This window comes from Triticum urartu, chromosome 7, assembly GCF_003073215.2.
Source record: "Triticum urartu cultivar G1812 chromosome 7, Tu2.1, whole genome shotgun sequence".
In the NCBI taxonomy this organism is placed as follows: Eukaryota; Viridiplantae; Streptophyta; class Magnoliopsida; order Poales; family Poaceae; genus Triticum; species Triticum urartu.
In genome coordinates this window covers 163,206,618-163,210,820 of record NC_053028.1, presented here as the reverse complement: position 1 = coordinate 163,210,820, position 4,203 = coordinate 163,206,618, and the positions used below count along the sequence as shown (strand labels likewise).

The 4,203-nt window shown below is 40.3% G+C and overlaps 1 long non-coding RNA gene across 1 annotated transcript; it reads left to right on the top strand.

The window, feature by feature from the left end:
* Positions 1 to 294: 294 nt before the first annotated feature.
* Positions 295 to 3,169, top strand: LOC125523106. The gene is made up of 2 exons (XR_007290108.1): positions 295 to 810; positions 1,769 to 3,169. It is a non-coding gene; the product is annotated as an uncharacterized LOC125523106 (long non-coding RNA).
* The last annotated feature ends 1,034 nt before the right edge of the window (positions 3,170 to 4,203 follow it).

Genomic DNA, 4,203 nt, shown 5'->3' with positions numbered 1-4,203 from the left:
TCACAGACCATTAGTACTTCCAGCCGTCCAATTATCACTTCTAGGCAATTTTGGCCGTTAGATTAGTTCTTAATCCCACCTCCGGTCGCTCAGATCGATACAAACGAGCGCTAACATCATGGGCCGCTGCTCTGGTGACAATTTTGGGCGTTGCGTATTAAATTGGGCTGCCCCACTGCTCTGGTGAGATTTATCTAGCCCAGTCTCCACTAAAGGCAGCCCATGTAGCTAACTGGATTGACATACTCCCCTAAGAAAAAAAAAGACTGGATTGACATAGTAGGAGTACAAGGGTGCGCGCTACCTTAACCACACCTGACACCTCACCCCTTCCGACCTTCCCCCTTCTCTCGCGCCTCTTCCTCTGCTACGCGGATCGCACCTTTGACGGCGGCGCATCAAGTCCCCACGACTGCCTCTTCCTCTCCAACGTGGATAGCAACCACGACGGCGATACATGAGCTTCCCCACGCTCGTCGCGGCCCTCTCGCGCGCAGGCTCCAGAGGCACGCACAGCGCCTGCGCCAGTGGCTGGAACGCTGGATCCCTGTGGAACCACAACGGCCAGCGTAGTCCCGCCGCCACCGTCTAAGGAGCGCAACGGCCACGAATCCAATCCAGATCCACAGGAAGATTGTTCTGTCCTTTGAAGTTGTGCAATAAATTTCGAGATCCAGGTTCTTCGTTAGATTGACATGTTGATTTGGAGTTTAACATGCATCTAGGTCGGGCTCTTGGCAGGTGACTATGAACTTGGAGAATGAAGCTTCATACAAGAGCGTGGTGATGACCTCTAGCTTGGTAGTTCTGGTAAGTGTGTTAACTCCATCTCCATACAAAGAGGAAAGGTTCTTTTCAAAAAATACAAAGAGGAAAACTTGCATTCAGCTGATAGATCTTGCGTGAATTATAATCATTTCCTATACGTATATATTTTTGGCATGATGATTTGAGTGTTGATCTGTACCTTGTAATAGGCTAATAGGTTTACTAATTACGTCAGGTAGTAGCATTAGTCGTTCTGCTGATATAGTCTATATGTGGGCAGAAACATATTTGTGTTGGCCAGCATTTTGGTATTGCCCCTAAAGGCCTGAAAGCAGTGTACAGAGTATAGTTAGAAACTTGGTATGTTGTATCTCAGTAATGAGATCCGGGTTGATTCCAATTGAAAGCAATGTATAGAGTATAGTTAGAAACTTGGTATGATGTATGCATATTTTAGAAACTGCTATTTCATGGTTGGTGGTAGATACTGATATGCCGCAGAAAACATTTTTTTGCACTTTGTATAATTAGAAATAAGGTTCAATCAATACATAGGATGGCCCATTTTGAAATATGTCTTTTTAAGTCAAACTAGAAATATAAACAATTTGTGCCTCTTGCTGCTAATTGAGGACTTCAGGTTGGATATTCTCTCTGTAAGAACTGATCATCTACATGCTCTAGGTATATGAATTTGTTTAGTACTGCCTTTTTCCGTTTTGACATGGGAATGTTTCCTTCTGTTACAAATTCAGTAATAAGAAGTTGCCCTTGGTAGAATTTTCAACCATTGTATCATTGCATCATGATGCTTTGAAAGATGATGCAACCTACGATCAATATTCAGATGATCTCTTTCAGCTTAACATGTTCGATGTTGAACAGTGCTATTTTAATATGAGCTGACCCTGATCCTCTTGAACTATCTTATCATACACTGATGTGCTTTTTAGTTTTGTAATTTGCTGCTACTATTTCTACTTCTGTGGCTGTTTTTTAGGTTTGAAGTTTATTGGTCGAGGCCGACGTTTATTGTTCCTGAATGAAGGTCTACTTGGATCCTAAGCATCGTATTGGCTATATTCACAACTGTGGTAGGTTGTCTATCTCTTCTCCAATTTTGAAAGCATATAAGTATTACTTCTTAATCAAAGAAAATGAGCATACATGTGTTGTTTCTTGGACTTGATTTTCTATCTTGAGTTGGACAATAAGATGTTTTATTTAAACTGTAATTGTACAATAAGATGTTGATTGTAAGTCCCGCCTATTAATTCATAATGAGGTCTCGAATTTCTGTTTTGTCACTTGATGGGTGATGTACAACGCTTCTTGTATGGGATTGCATGCATGTCGGCAAGTGAGCAGGAAGTATGCAACAATTTCTTTGCGTCAGTCTCATCTCAATGATGTTCGTATTTTTATTATCATATGCAAGGTTGTCAGAATCACGATTTTGAATCGGATCGGAGCTCCGATGGTAGGATCGCAAATCGTAGAATCTTCACTATCAGGATCGTATAAATGTAGATTCTATGAACTAGAATCGTAGAATCAAAGGGGTTAGTTTGGACCGTAAAGTCGTAGAATTGTATAAAAGAATCGCGATTCTGGCAACCTTGATTATATGCACATTTTGTCTTTATTTTCTCCATTCTTTCTTTGCTGAACCAAATAGTCTAAACATATTGTTGAACATGCTTTGGTTGAAACATCAAACAAGACTATTCATTACAAAGTTACGGATGGACTCGATTGATATGGAGGCTCAGATGAGAACATTATTTCTAAGAAGGATCAAATTATGAGTCATAGTTTTTGTATTAGCTTTTCCGTGCTTTCCTTTTGCTAATACCCCGCTACTCAGGATTTGAAGAGCATGATGATTTGCATGCATCTTCCCATTAGGTGTCGCAAGGTATTAGTGAGGTTCCACATCAAAGGTGCAGAGGATATTGTTATATCGTTTCACACTGATATCTCATAAGATTTCCACATTACTTATTTTGTATTTGCCTTGCAATTTTGCAAATCTACCACAAGTAAGAAGAAAAATCAGGTTACGGCAGCAATGATTCTCACAACCGTTATTCAATTGTGCATTTCCTTATTTTGCTCACACTTTTGCTACTCACGGTTTGATGAGCATGATGGCTTGCAGGATTCCTTTTAGGTGTTGCAAGATATTGATGATGTTTCACTTCCATCGTTGCAGAACATATGGCTCCTTTGAGATTGATCTTCCATTGTAATTTAAAAACTATGTGTTGGTTGGCACAACTTATCTTTATGGGCTATGCCTTTAGAAACACTTGATTCACTTTATGAACCGGTGATCAGTTATCACTTTCTTTCTAATACTTTGTTTCTTTCATCATATATATGATGTTACTATTAGTTATGTTGTCCTGACTCTGTGATTTTCTTTTTAGACCTTATTTATTTTGCAACTAATTATAGTCCTTGTCAGCATTCGTCCCATGAATGTCACGTACTCCACAAGAATTAAGCAGATGCACTGGGAGAGACTAGTGTACAAAAAACACTTTGTGTGCAAAAATAGAAAAATCAACAACATCCATCGGATTTTGAATGGATGTCTCAGATCCACCTTGAGGAACATGGTGGAGGGATTCTTTTTGTACATAACTGTTAGTGAAGGGGGTCTTCACAAAATGCACAGAAGCTCCACCAATTCGCGTGCATTAAATCTGAGACATCCATTTAATATCCGACGGATGTCACTGTTGTTTTCTATTTTTGCACATTAGGTGCTGCTTTTACACTAGTCTCTCCTAGATGCACTAGCTTTGTCCAATTCTTCTTTGTTTTCTGAATATGGTGGCCCTTTCTTAGATGCTTGCAAAGATCTCATTATTTCACCATGTATTCAATGGAACTATCAAAACGTCTTATATTTAGGAACAGATGGAGTAACGCTTATCATATGTCTTGCAGTACTAATTAGTTGTATTTACTATGTATGTTGTTGTACCAAGCTAATTTGTATAGATTTATGGTTTTCCTGACTATATATGAGATTTCTTTTGATTACCCACTAATGTATTGTTATGTTTATGGTAATTTAAAATGTATCATGTGATCATATATTTATGAAAATTCTGATTATTTCATTGTACAAACTGACGGGCGCAGCAACACGCGTCATCAATGATCTAGTACTCTTTGGGACCTAACACAATTCGGTCGGCGGAGGCGGGATGATGACATTGGCACGCCGAGGTGACCATGTGACATAGCCAAAGTCGATCGTGGAGGTAGCGGCGTGGTGTAGTCGAGGTCGACTTTGGGGCGTCGCCGTGATGAGGTGACAAAATCCGGATCCGCGTGGTCGCCCGAGTTACGGATGCGATGCACGCGGCTTAGCAACGACATATCGAATCCCCTGAAACAGTGACCGCAACATAGACCGGA